Source organism: Octodon degus, unplaced genomic scaffold (genome assembly GCF_000260255.1).
Source record: "Octodon degus isolate 3935 unplaced genomic scaffold, OctDeg1.0 scaffold00154, whole genome shotgun sequence".
Classification (NCBI taxonomy): domain Eukaryota; kingdom Metazoa; phylum Chordata; class Mammalia; order Rodentia; family Octodontidae; genus Octodon; species Octodon degus.
Window position 1 is genome coordinate 1622796 of NW_004524730.1, and position 14474 is coordinate 1637269.

Genomic DNA, 14474 nt, shown 5'->3' on the forward strand with positions numbered 1-14474 from the left:
TGGATGGATGGATGGGTGGATGGATGGATGGATGGATGGGTGGATGGATGAGGGATGGATGGATGAGTAGGTGGATGGAATGAAGGAAGGAAGGATGGAAGGATAGATGGATAGATGGATGGATGGATGGATGGATGGATGGATGGATGGGTGGATGGGTGGATGGGTGGATGGGTGAGTGGGTAGATGAATGGGTGAATGAATGGATGGGTGGATGGATGGGCAGATGGGTGGATGGATGGATGGATGGGTGGATGGGTGGATGGGTAGATGGGTGGATGGGTGGATGGATGGGCAGATGGGTGGATGGATGGATGGATGGGTGGATGGGTGGATGGGTGGATGGGTAGATGGGTGGATGGGTGGATGGATGGATGGATGGATGGGTGGATGGATGGGGGATGGATGGATGGATGGATTGATGGGTGGATGGATGGGGGATGGATGGATGGGTGGATGGGTAGATGGATGGATGAGTAGGTGGATGGAAGGAAGGAAGGAAGGATGGAAGTATGGATGGATGGATGGATGGATGGATGGATGGATGGATGGATGGGTGGATGGGTGGATGGGTGGATGGGTGAGTGGGTAGATGAATGGGTGGATGGACTGGAAGCCATATAGAAAAAAGTACTAACTTCTTGCTCAGCTTGGTAACTAGAACCACTAGTATGGACTGACACCCTATAAATCTTTAATGAGAATTTAAAGATCTATACTCTGTCAGAGCTGGGGAAATAAATTCGTACTGAAAGTGAAATGAAAAGGTAAAACAGGACAGCACCTATTAATGCAGAATATGGATGGGGTGCACACAATGCAACATCTCTGTAAGGCATGCTCTCTTGGGGTGGTGGGCGTGCTACGACCCCATAGCTCAGAGTGCGGAGTGCTTCTATAGTAGGGAAGCGGTTTCTGTTTGCTGTACTGCAAACCCACCCATGACTGTTTCATTTTTATCAGACAGAGGAACAAGCAGAAATGCGCCTTGAGAAAGATGAAGGGGGAGCGCCCACTTGTTAACTTCACAATTTGCTCTACCTGCTGACAGTTTGCAACCTGGGAACACCTGGGACTGGATGCATTCCAATTGCGTGGTTCAGGAAGGGTATTAGTAGCCATTATTTAGTACTTAGCATCTCCTAGACATTGCATAGAATGTATACAAATTATAAACACTCAAGGAAGCTGAGGTTCTTTCTATGACATCTAGAGAGGCAGAGCGACCTCCCAGAGTCACCCAGCCCTCCGGGCTGCCCCAGAATGCTGCTCCAGCTGCAGCTCACACTGGCTCCTCACCACGCCTCTTGGGGCCTCCCGGAGCTGTGGACTGTGCAGGAGTAAATGCACTCAGTCTGTCTTTCCCACAGGTTATTATTGCTGTGCTTCCAGGGAATAGGAACCACTTTTGCAGAGTGTTCCTCTAATTGAAGAGTGTCTCCACTAACAAAATTGCCAGGAATCTCGTCTGAGGTCCTCCGGCCTGAGTCCCTGGTGAAAAGCACCACACCCCAGTTGAATAGACTGATCACTCAGCCTCTCGTAGCCAACATTATGAAGACCGCACACTATGGGAGGTGCAGCATCACTTTGGTACAGCACTCCTTTGGTACAGGACTCCATCCCCGGCCCCCTCCAGCTGGCTGGGGCTCGACCTTCCCCCACCTCAGCTCCTTAGGCCACTTCACTGCCTCTGCCTTCCAACAGCTGGGTGACATGGGAAGTCATTTCACCTCTCTGAGTGCTTTTGTTTGTCAACAGTCGCAGTCCTATAGTGCGCTTCATGCTCTCCCACCCCTTGGGGTAGAGATGCCGTCTCTTACAGTCACAAGCAGAGTCCCCTCAAGGCCACTCTGAGAGCAGCCTCTCTCCACAAGTAGGCACCTAAGAGAATGTGCCGCGTTCCACATTCTTTAGGAAATTCCTCCAATTGAAACGTATGATTTCAGAAAGTACAGATGCACACACTGGAATTCCCTGTAAGCCCCAATCCACACACACATCCTTTTAGATTACTGTCAGTTATCTTTACCACCAGCACAAAGAAGATCTGTACCCCGATGCTCTGTGCACACTACAGAAATTACTCGATCTCCCTGGTCTCTGTGTGCTCTTAGACACCATGACAACTCCAGGCTGACAGCACTTACGGGACACCTATGATGTGTCACAAACTGACCCAGGCCCTTGGCGTATTTTAATTTCTTTAATGTGGCCAATATCTGTGTGAACTAGGAATTGTTGCTGCCATTTTAAAGAAGAGAAAAGCCGTCAGTGGTTGAAATGAACTTCCAAAGTCACACAGCTAGGAAGTCTGATAGCAGGTTTTAGCTGTCACTTGTAAGAAGCCTGCTGTGTGCCAGGCTGCTCTGATACAGCCACTGTCCCCTGGCAGGATTGTGTCTACCCACCCTCGCTCTTACCAACTCTGCTTTACCCAACACGGGCTCCTGCTTGTTCTCGGGAGCCCTGCCTGAGCTCCCCAAAGTCTGTCCCTGCCAGCTGTGCATCAGAAGGGTCCTGCGGTCTCTCCCCACCCTGAACCCAAGATACCTTCAAACGCTGGGCATGGCCTCTCCTGGGAGCTGGCTGTGGAGTGGCCAGCAGGCTCGGGTCACCTCCTGTTCATCAGCTGGTGCTGCTCCGGAGTGAGCAGGTGGCCAGAGCTCGGGAGGGTGTGGAGGAGAAGCCCATGCTATCGCCAAGTTCCTTAGTTGCTAAACCACCACATACTTCCTCTGCTACAAGCAAGGAAGACACATGGCTGGTTGGGGGCAGGTTCCTGTTTTCACCAGCCACACTGAGCAGACTTCTCTCTACAAGGACAGTGAAGACAGAGGCGCTATTAATGTTTTTTTTTTTTTTTACAAAGCACTTGAGAGTAAGGCAGCTTCAATCTAAATGGCCAGCGCTTCCAGAAACTCGGTCTTTTCTTCCTCTAATTAAAAGGCAATGGGGCTGTGCATTTGTTCGTGTGCATCCCACGAGCTCGCAGGCCCAGACAGCCTGTGGCTTCACTGGCTGCAGCTTCTCTCCTGTAAGTTCCTCAGTTTCGGCAGTCCCCTTGCATCAGTGGCGCATGGACCGCAGAGCTGAGCTGCAAGGCCCAGCTCTGACTGTGGACACTAAGTTCCAGTCACCAGAGCCTTGCTGCAGGGAGCTGCCACTCCATCCCCTTCCTGGGCTCCTCCCTTACTGTGTCACTAGCAGGAGAGGCCAGAAAGTTTATGGGAAAGATTCGGTTCTCCCAGGTCCAGACTAAAGAGACAGGGAAGGAGCTTTGATGAGATCCCAAAAGAAGAGAAGAAAGGAGAAAGAACACACCAGGAAGCGCAGGGGGCCCTGGAAGCTATTCTGAACATAGTGACGCTGTGTGGAGGTTCTCCTCGTGGGGTAGTGATGCCACTGTGGCTCTGGAGAGAAGGCTTAGGGACCGAGTTCTAGTCTTAGGGACTGCATTCTGACCTACTGGAGGTGAGTGTCATGGTGGCTGCAAGGGCCGAATGGCAGCCACACACACACACACACACACACACACACAGAGTCGCCATGTAGAGAGGACACTCAAGCAGGTATAGCCAACTCAATATTTTGAATCTATGTGAAGAGCATATCAGTATACATTGTTCTGCTCTTTCAATTTATGATTGGTTTGAAATTAGAGTCTCTACGTATCACAGAATATTGTGTATCGCACAATATCTAAAATCTTGGTCTTCACAGTGTGCCTCAAGCACAAGACCCAAGAATGTGGGGCCTCTGGGCATGTCAGTAGAAGAGCAGAGGTTCCTGGGATGTCAGCCCCAGTATGCCTGGGGAATTCTATCTGTTGACCCACGGTGCTGGGTGGCCTCCAGGAGTTCCTCCAGCCCCTCCCCCCCCGCATTTCAAAGTGAACAGTGTCTCAGAGGCGGAGCCCAGCACCTGGCTTGCAGTCACACAGCTGGTCCCAGCACAGAGTCAGGGCAGTCTGTGACCCAAGGGTGGGTTGACACAGCTACTACAGACAGTCATTTGGAAACTCCGCTCGGTGGAGTTTGCAAAGATGTATTAAAAACACTGGGGCCATGTCTATATTTAGAAGGCACCCGGCTCTAGATAGATGCTCCCACAGATGGCTGGTGAGAACACCCAGTCCGCGCAGAGCACGCTGGGAAGGGGCAGAGGAAATGTTGCAAGGGGACTGAGGGGACAGCTTTCCTGAGTGGGGAAAAGAAGACACCAAGTCCTGGGGAAGTGCAGCTTCCCCTGACTCACGCCAAGAAGGGGAAGACAGTGTGGTGCTTACAGTTGGCATGAGCTGTGTGGTGACTCTGTAAACATTCCTGAGGCTCCACTGTGGGCTAGGCCCTGAGGCACGCCCCCACCCTGTCATTCCTTCAGGAAAACTACTAGGCACAGCACAGCTCGGAGGCGGGATCCAACTGGGAGCAAGTTGGCCCAGCCTGACCCCCCTGCTCTCCCCTCCTCTGGAGGAGTCCTGTGATAGAGACAGGCAGGGCCTCTGTCATGGTTTGTGTCTAGTTGTCCCCCCCAAAGCCTCATGCAATCATGGGGTGGACTTCTAGAGTGTGAGATTAACTAATGGTCCACTGGGATTATGGGTATGAGTGTGGCTGGGATTATGGATGTGAGTACTGCTCCCAGACTGGGGCAGAGAGTCTGAAGGCAATTTAAGGGATTCAGACTTGCTCACTGCAGCCATTGTTGCTGTTACTCCTCCCCTTTGCTCTCCGCTCTTTGCCGCCACCATGAAAGGTTGCTCTCTGCCATGTGCCACCCTGGAGCCAGCTGAGTATAGACTGAAACCTCCAGTAACTGTGAGTAAATAAACTTTTCCTTCCTTCATTTTGGGTGTCAGGTATTTGTCCCAGTGAGAGAAGAGGAGCTAAGATAGCCACCAGTGGTTATAGGACGCTGTGATAGAATGCAATGGGGCGTTAACACAAAGGGGTGCTCCCCACAGGTAGGCAGTGCCAGGGACATGTCCCTCTATTGCTGTCAGGAGCTAGGACCTGCAAGAGGCCAGGAGGCCAGCTGAGGGATAAGCCAGGGTCTGAGGGCCCATGAAAGGAACTGCTGGTGTACCTTGGAGTTTTGGGGAGACACAGTTGGGTGCTGAGGGCACTCCAGGTACGGCGGCAGAGGCAGGCGGGTGACCACATGCAGGGCCCCTGGAGCGGTCGGGCATGGCAGTGTGAGAGCCAGGCACGCAGTGGTAGGGCCTGTGGGGTGGCAGAGGCCCTGGTAAGGAGACTGGATTGTACATTGCCAAATGGCCTCTCTACTGCACCTCTCCCCGACCTCCCTCTGCAGTCCGTTTTCCATTCTGCACATGATATTCTGTCCTAGTCCAGGGAAGGGATCAGGTCAAAAATGTTGTCTTTTATTCACATATGCATTTTTTAATCCATTCATTCCTTAACCTTGGTAGCACTTGCTATGTACCAGGCACAGTACACGCAGCACACTTCCTGCCCACAGGTTCAGCCCTGACCTCCAGGAGCTTATAGCCAAATCCTCCTTTCCCTGTTGCTCAGGCCCAGCATAAGTAAAACAGTCTACTGCATATTGTTGTATTACTGAGTGTGGCTCACATCGGCAAACCTCACATACATATGTAAAAATCTTCCCTGGCGGACAAACAGGAAAGAATCCCCAGAGATAGCAGAGTTTGGCTCCAACCCACCCTGCTCTTGAGGAGTTTATAATCTAAAGAAGTTGCCAGTTCAGCTCAGAACCTGAGGAGTCAGGCTTTGGTGAGGAGGGAGCCAAGGAAGTCAGGATTCCGGGGCTGCGAGTCCACGTGGGAACCCAACAGGACAGCCTGGTAGGATCAGGCCAGATTCCATCCCGGAGGCATGGTGAAAGCACTCGCGGGTGATGTCCGCATTGGTACAGAGCCGGCCGGGCTGTGCCACAGTGGCAGGTGATGGTCCCGGGTCAGGAAGATGCTTCAGGGCCTGCAGACACACAGGACCATCTGCACAGGCAGCCCCTGATTTCCAGAGGGCTTTGTAAATTAATTAGCTATCAGGGCCCAGACAAGAGACCATAGCCTCCAAGATGCCAGCCCTGCATGTGCCAAGGCTTGGTCAATTAAGGCCAAGGATGTCGTCACCACCTTTGTTAAGATGACCCTGGATGAGCCACAGGTTCAACACAAGTTGTCAGGAGCAGGCACCCTGCTCCTTGCCAGAGCTGGCAGCCTCCTAACCCTCAGAAGCTCATTTCTCCAGCCACAGGTCTCGGAGGGGTTCCAGGGAAGGTCGGAGCTCCTAAGGTGATTCAGCATCACAGGCAGAGGGCAGGGGGAGCTGCTGTTAAATTTTACCATTGATTTAATCAAAGCTAGAGCCAGTGCTAGTTTGCAGGTCGTGGTTCTGCTAGAGAGTTTTCTGCCAATTCTTCCTCACAGTCTCAACATGAATGTTGAAAAGAGAGGCTAGAAGAGGAGAAAGAGCCTGGAGAGCTAACAAACTTCCCATCAATGGAGAGAACCGAGTGTAGGCTAATCTAGTTGGGTGGGTTGTTCACAAGCATTTCTGAGATGTCAAGCACTCTGCTTGGTCCTAGAAGGTGTTGGTGAGATTCTGGGCTCTAGTGAGCTAAGCCACACGCCTTAAGACTCTCTGCAAGCTTGCATCCTCAAAGTGAGAGTCTTAAGCGTCTCATAGCTGAGTGAGTGCAGCCTCCGTCATTCAGTCCTTCACTTACAATATTTGCTGAGCACTTTCTAGGTGGTAGGTATGGCTCTAGGGATTAAGTTAGAAAAATGGAGTGTTTGTGCTATAGAAAGTGGCTGAGGGGGGACAACAAGGCAAGCTCTGCCCTCCAAAGAGTGACATTCGATGAGCGCTCAGAGAGCCCCTTCCTTGGTGAGGGGCAAGGGGAAGAATCACATGGTGAAGCAACAGCCCAGCCAGTGCAAAGGTGTAGAGCTGGAAACGCACATTGTATTCGGGGGCTGCGCAAAGGGCCAAGGCCGGTCCCCCAGGACTGCCATCCCTGCTGTCACTGTCAGGATTTCACCTGAAGAAGCTGAAGCTGCTGATCTCTCTTGTCCTGGCCTGCACGGCTGCCTCTGGGACACCACTGGTCTGGGCATGAGGGCCCTGCAGGCAGTACGCTAGCTGTCCCTATCATAATAGCCTCCAGTCAGGTCTTCCCTGTCCCCTCTTCTATCACACTCCCACTTATCTAGCCCTGTGTCCCAAAGGATGAGCCAAGACTGTGGCCACCCTCCTCAAGCACCTGCCCTAAGTCCTCTCCCACAGAGTCAGGGCCAGGTCTTTTCCTGGCATTCAGTGGCCAGCTGTCTTTCCCTCTACCCTCCTAGCTCCTGCAGCAGCAGCACTGCTGGAGCCCTCCATGCCTCACCCATATGGGGCTCCCCACCCCCCACCGCAGATGGTCCTCTGCCTCTTCCCCTACCTTCCTTCCCTCCTGTAAGGGTGCAGGCTCACGTTCCTCCCACACATCCCAAGTTCAGGTGCCATTCACATCCGTAGGCCTCCCTGAGCAGAAGTGGACACTTCCTTGAGGCTCTTGCCTCGTGGGAGTCAGATTCATTGTGATTTGGAATCCAGATCAAGAGAGGGGTCCAGACCCCTAGGAACTGTGTGAGCTTGTGCAGGCTCTGAGCCTCTCCTAGAGCACACATGACATTAGTAGTGGTCACAAGGACCTAAGGGTAAGGCGTACAAACCTCCTAACTGCACACAGAACAAATCAACTAGGCCTGAAAGCCTTCCTTTCCTTTGTAATTGGAACATGCGCTGGGGAAGGCCACTGAGATGGGCCCAGAGCCCAGGCCAGAGCAGACCTTGCAGGAGGAAGTGCAGTGGTGCCCAGCATAAGCACTTAGGCTGTGTACATGGGCAGACACTGTGCTGACCGTCCCAGCTGGAAAAGCATAGATGCTACTGTTTCTTGGGCAGTAAATGTTTCTGTCTCTAGGGCTATCTGATGGGTAGCCATGGGGACAGGATGAGTTTTCCTGCTGCAGTGGCACCTCTGTGCATGTCCTCAGGCTCTTTGTGTGTCTACAGAAGGCCTTCGGGGCAACAGGAGGTTCAGGAGAAAGAAAAGGTGGGGAGGCACATTGCATGGTGCTGCTCTCTGCTATGAAGAGCTGCATAAGCGTACTAGCTCCCTGAAGCTGTTCTTGTTCAGCCAAGCTTATTGCAGGTGCCCCGGGAAGACCCAGCTGTTGTCAGATCGTAGCCGGTCAGTGAAGAGAGGGGCAAGTTTCCTAGAGGATAGGAGAGCCACGAACAGGATCAAGTTCAGTCCTTCACAACTTTGCTTTCTTTATTAACTTCTTCTAGGGGTATTAACTTGCAAATTCTTTTCTTCAACAGATCCTACTCAGGGCTCAGGGACTCATTTATCTGATGATTCAGAAGCTCCCTTGGGCCAGCCCTGGGACTAAGCTGCAGGGACAAGGGTGACCCATGCTCGGCCCCCCAGGAGCTTACCGTGCAGTGAATATAGGCTAACAGGAACCACAAAGGGTAGGTCTAGTGGGGCTGTGATATTCAGGGCAGGACAAAGAAGGCAGCCAGCACTGCTGCAGGAGCTGAGGCTTTACCAAGGGGGACATTTGGGGAGCTTGAATGCTGGAGGAGTCACCAAAGCTGGACATTGCATGCGCCCACAGGGATGGTCTCTGCACCTGCTCAATGCTATTTTACTGTGGGACGGCTTGTGCCGTACCTTGTGTGGGGTTAGAGATGACTTGGGTCTGTCACTCCTAGCTCCTCTGCTCTTATGTGCTCAGCAGCCCTCTCACACAACCGAAGTGAAGCCAGTGAATGAGTCCCGTTTCTGTTCTCTTCTGCTGTGGTCTTCAAAGCCCTCACTGCCTTGGCACGTGCAGGGGCTCCTCACCGGGTCTCACTGTCTCCCTGATTCTCCTGCAAGTGTCTTCTGTTACCTGCTGCCTGGACAGGCACTTCAGGCTTCGCCTCTGAATCTGTTCCTGGCCTGGAATGGCTTTGTCCCATCTCAGGATCTCCTGGAATCAGGGATGAGTCCTCTCGGGCCCAGCAGGGCTTTCACTCCTCTTCCTTCTGGGTGGAGTCAGGTGGAACGGCTCTGTGCTCCCGTGGCCCTTTGCGAAAGCAGGCCCACCAACCCTACTCCTGACCTCTGCCCACAGATGGGGATTTCTTCAGTTGCCTGACAGCATAAGCCAGACTGGCTCATGCTATGTGATATTAGGAAGAACCGAGGCTGGCAGAGGGGCGCTATCCAGTCTGCCATGCCTACCGACGGCCATGTTGGTATATACCTGCCCAGGGCGCATGGACTGATGGCTACATTCATCACAATCAGAATAGCCGAAACCACAGGCCTAGGGCGCTATCCTGTCCTCATTCCCTCAGCACCTTCTTGTGTTCTACAATGGTCATCTCCTAATTTCTGATCAGCATCTGCAGAGCGAGAAGCTTCAGTAAGCTTCCCCAGCACATTTGTATATATATATATATATATATATATATATATATATATATATATATTACATGAAAAAATAAAGAGGTAAGGGTCTGAAATCATGTTTATAAGGGAATAGCGCTCTCCTGTGCTCCAGTAGATCATCCTGGGCACCCTTTGGGAGATTCTAGTGGAAACATAAAGAGGATGGGAATGATTTGTGCAATGAAGAATCCTGATTAAGGGCCTTCAGCCAGTCCACTTTATCTTCTCTTGGCCCTTGTGCACGGTCTGTCTTTTAGGGGCAGCGTAGAGATCCTATCCAGCTCTGCTTCAGAACAAAGCCAGGGGCCTGAGGTTCACATGAGAAAAGAAGACAGCCTGGACATCGTGCTGCTGGGAGCTTTATGGTCCTGGGAGGGACTCTTCAAGGGTGTCCCCAATCCACTTTTCCCGTCTTTCTAATGGCCTGACTTTCAAGAGCCACATGTACTGGGAAGCAGGGAGCAGGTCTGCTTCCCAGTGTGACCCCAAGCATTGGAACCTGGAGACACTGGGTGGCAGCACGGGAGGGAGAGGCCGAAGGAGCAAGCTAGGAAAAGAAAGCACACATACACACAAAGAAAACGAAACTCTCCTCCCTTAGATTGTAAGCTTCCTAAGACCTCGATCATCCTTCCTTCCCTAGGTCGTTGGCACAGAGGCATGGCTTGGAGAGGTCCTGGAATTATCCCCATAGCAGAGTGGCTGGCAGCAGCAGGGCAGGCCTGTCCCAGGGATGGGGTGACAGCCAGCCGGAGCACTGGCCATACCACCCTGCCACGTCATGAGCTTCCCAACGCGGCCTTCCTTAGCCCTGGCACTGCCCCCCCCCCCCGTGTTTGCATCTCACAAACAATGATTCCAATGTGCTGGCCTGGCCCCCTCTCAGTTTGCTTGAACTGAAAGAGGTGCAGCTCTGTAACAGAATGCTTACAGCTTTTATTACCCCCCATGTTCTCATTGTGCACTGCCTTAATACTTCTGTGACATGAGCTTTTTTCCTAATGACAAGATTTTGTTACCAAAGGAAGAGCAGCTCAAAACTGTCCTTGCTGTAATTTAAATCACTGTCATCCAGTTAAACCCAACCGGACGGGTGTGAAATGTCTGGGGGAGCCCGCTGAGCCAGAGCTAATTGCACCCAGCAGTGAGCAGCCATGGAAGGAGTTGAGAGAGGCAGGCTCTGTCCCTTAGAAACAGCCATGGGCAACGCAGTCCCAATCCCAAACTCCTTCTTTGGCCTTGGGGCATACTTCACTACACTTTATTTTAGTTTGACTAGCAGTAAGATCATAAACAACTGGCATCTGTGGAGTGCTCTATGGGTGATACAGTACTTCCAGATACATTATCTCGTTTAATTTCCATAAGAATCTTTGAAATACTACTTGTGATTTTAATAACTGTTACTGTTTACTTAAAACTTGGCATGTAGAAGCACTGTACATGTTATCTCCTAAATCTATCTTAGCAAATGAGAGGTAAATATTCTTATCCTTACTTTACATTTTTAATTTTTTATAGAATAAAAAATAGTGATAGGAAAAAACAGTGTTAGAAACAATACAAAATTTCCTTAAACAAAGTAATAGGAATTCAACAATGGTGGCTGTATTGCATGATGCCATCTTCAGATTAGTTGCTCAGGTTAGGAGATATAAACATGCAAGATTGATTTAAAGGAAAAACGAAACAAAGCAAGAACAAGAAATTCAAAAGAAAAAAAAATAAGCATGGAATCAAAAAATGAGCTTTGAGGAGATAGTGCATAAGGCTTTTAAGTAGCTTTCCTAAGAACATGCAGCCAGTTAGAAGCAGTATCAGACTTAAACCTGGGCTGATGGACACGATCACACACCGAATTTACAGATAATTAAACCAAGATCCAGGGAAAAAAAGCCATTGCCAAGTGGTCAATGCAGGATTCAATATAATTTCTCTAACTCAGAGCCCCATTTTCTATTCCTTAAAACAGCAATAATGTGTATTTATTTTCAGCTAGCAAATTGGAAGGGGACGGTGCTAGGCATGATGGGAAGTAGACTTGAAGAGTGATTTGGGGACACGGACACATGCCTAAGCGCAAGCCTGTTTAGTACAGAAGGATGCATCAGACACAGCAAGAGGCTCCCAGGAGAGTAACGCCAGGAAAGTTCAGGTCGGCCTGAGGCGTGAGCACAGGCGCCATCAGAACTTGTCTGGGTGTGGGCTGGGTCCTGACCTCCATCCACATGGGGAAGTGGGCAGCACAGGAAGTACCGAGACCATCTGCACTGGCCAGGCTGGGGTGGGGTGGGGTGCCCAGTCTTAAGAATGCGGTCACCTGGCAGGCCAGAGGCACGGGCTTTTGTGCAGCTGGTTCTCAGGAGTCCCCAGTCTCCTTGCGGCCCAGGATGTCAGCCAGCAGCTGAGGACCTCTTCTAGGGCAGGCCACTGTACCATCGTACTCCTCTCGGCTGTGGCCTGTCGTCAAGCTCCCTGGTCTGCCAAATGCTGTTGTGCCCTTCCTGGACACTGGTATTTTCTTTAAAGCCAAAGAAGAAGCCGCTCTGCACCCGCACCCAGCGGCTGCCTGTGCCCGTGGCTCCCCACCGCGTCGGGTCTGCTCATCAAGGCCCCTGACTGAGTTCTAGGTCTGCAGTTGTGTCTAAAGGGAAGCATATGCCCATGTGTATGCATGAGGTGCTCCTGGCAGCGGAGGAGCCTGCAGATTAAATTTCCTCTGAAGGAAGAGGGCAGCCGTCCCTTCGCCTATCACTCATGGGTGTCACACAGTGACACCTTTGCCTGGGAAATGAGTCATTTTTAAGTGCCAAGCACTTAAATGGCTTCTGACAGCCCGAAGGTGATAGAAGCAATTAGACATCCATTCATGACAGATGGAGAAAGGCTTTTTGTGGAATCTGCAGATCTGGAGGAAAACCGTGACAGGCACATACACTGCTCTATACTGGCATGGCCAAGGCCTCCCTACTTCCAAGCAGGAGGAGTGCCAGAGAGGAAACCTGTGTGGACCTCCGGGGACCTAGGCACAGCCTCCCTCCTGAGCATTTGCCCTGCTAAGCCACAGGGATAGTAATGCTGGCCAGAGAAGCCCGGAGGGAGGGTGAGCACTGATTCTGTACTGCTCGGGGAAGCTATGTGGCTTAGTGGCATTGGGCGCCGCCCGAGTCCTGCTCCCAAGCAATAGCTGTAGATGATCTGGAGTAGCTGCTTAGCACCCTCAGAGCCTCTGTGGGACTTTAATAAAAAGGGCACTGTTGTCACGGCCTAGGTCAGAGGTCTGGGGAGCAGCAACTGGGGGAGCTATGAAGTGCGTGGAGTAGCCCGCATACCCCTGCCCAGTGGCTCTTTCTCGCTCTTCCTTCCATGTGCAGACAAAACTGGCTTATAAGCTCACGCAAAATACAATACATTAAAGTAAAAGTAGTGCAAATAAAAAGTGGCCCAAATAAAAAATTAAAATATTTTAAAAGTTTGAAAACCTTTTAAAAATGTGTCCATAGAATGCAATAGAAGACTCCTGGCCCTGTGTTAGCAAACATTTCTTCAATGAGAAATAAACAAATAAAAAGGTTCACCATACTCCATCAAAATAAGAACTGCTATTTTGGGAAAGATATCATCAAGAAAGTGAGAAGACAGCCCAGCAAATGGGGAAATAATTGCAGTCATGAGCCAGGTGGGGAGCTTGCATCAAGCCAAAATAAGGGACACTTAGCAACTCAGCAACCCAAATGTGACTAGCTTAATGAGAGCCACAGGTCTGAGTCACTATTTCTCCAAAGAAGATGCAGAAGCGACTCAGGAAACACAAGGAATCCCAGCGTTAGTCACTAGGGAAATGCAAGTGCAAACTACCGTGGGATACTGCTGCGCACCAGCCAAGGAAGACAAAATGAAAATAGTGCAAGTACTGGTGAGGGAATGGGGAAGCAGGGGCACTTGTGTGCCGCCGTGGGGATACAAATGATGCTGCCACTCTAGCGATGGCCTGGCTACCTCACAAAGGCTAAGGGAACTGCCGCACCCCACCTCTGTGCTCATCTGGCCAGGGACACCAGCAGTCCACCTGCTGTGTCTGTGGAGTCACCTGTTCTGGACATTGCGTATGAGCAGAATTGTAGCATAGTGCCCCGGTGCTGGCTGCTTCTATTTAATCCATCCAAGGTGCTCCATTCTTTTTATTACTGATTAATACTCTTCTATGTAGATGCACTGTATGTTTTTTACCTGTTCATCAGCTGCTTGGCATTTGGGTTCCTGCTTAGTGACAATTACAAGTAATGTTTCTGTGAACACTCAGACGGGATAAAACAATCTTAGAAATAAATAGGGAACAGCATAGAATGATTTACCTAATTCACTCTTACGTTAAAAAAAAATAGGCTCAAAAAATGATTTAAATTATTTCCTACACACACACACACACACACACACACACACACACACACACGGAAGGGACCCACCAAGAAGCTAGCTTATTTAATAGGTTGTCTTTGATGGATAGGATTAGGTATAATTTTAATTTTGTTGTTGTTGTTGTTGTTGTTGTTGTTGTTAGGCTCAGCTACATTTTCTGTGGTGGAATTTGTGCTGCTATTTTTGCTGTACAAGTTCTAAAAATCTCTTTTTCTCCTCTAAATCAAGTGGTGGTGGACTAAGCACCTGCTTAGGCAAGCACAGGGACCAGGGTTTGATCCCAGGCCCCACATGGCGTGCCAGCCCTGCCCCCAATCAGTTGAGTCTGGGTGTGGTAGCGTGTGCCTGTAATCCCAGTGCTGGGGAGGCTGAAAACAGGAGGATCACTGTGAGTCTGAGCTGCATAGCTAGACCCTGTACCAAATACATTTTAAAAAAAAACCCAAAACTCAAGTAGTGGAAATACACATGGATGACAATACAGGTCAACCTTTTTCCAGAAGGTATGGGACAGAAGGTTCCCAATGAGAGTGTCTGTCTGTCTGTCTGTCTGTCTGTCTGTCTGTCTGTCT

The 14474-nt window shown here is 50.6% G+C and overlaps 2 protein-coding genes across 2 annotated transcripts in view; one reads left to right on the top strand and one right to left on the bottom strand.

Moving 5' to 3' along the window:
- Sla (Src like adaptor) overlaps window positions 1–2737 on the bottom strand; it is a 33583-nt gene extending 30846 nt beyond the window's left edge. The window contains exon 1 of the mRNA XM_023702600.1: window positions 2554–2737. The gene's annotated coding sequence lies outside the window, so the exon portion shown is untranslated. The remainder of the gene's footprint in view (window positions 1–2553) is intronic.
- Tg (thyroglobulin) overlaps window positions 1–14474 on the top strand; it is a 230967-nt gene that overhangs the window by 179579 nt on the left and 36914 nt on the right. The window lies entirely within an intron of this gene.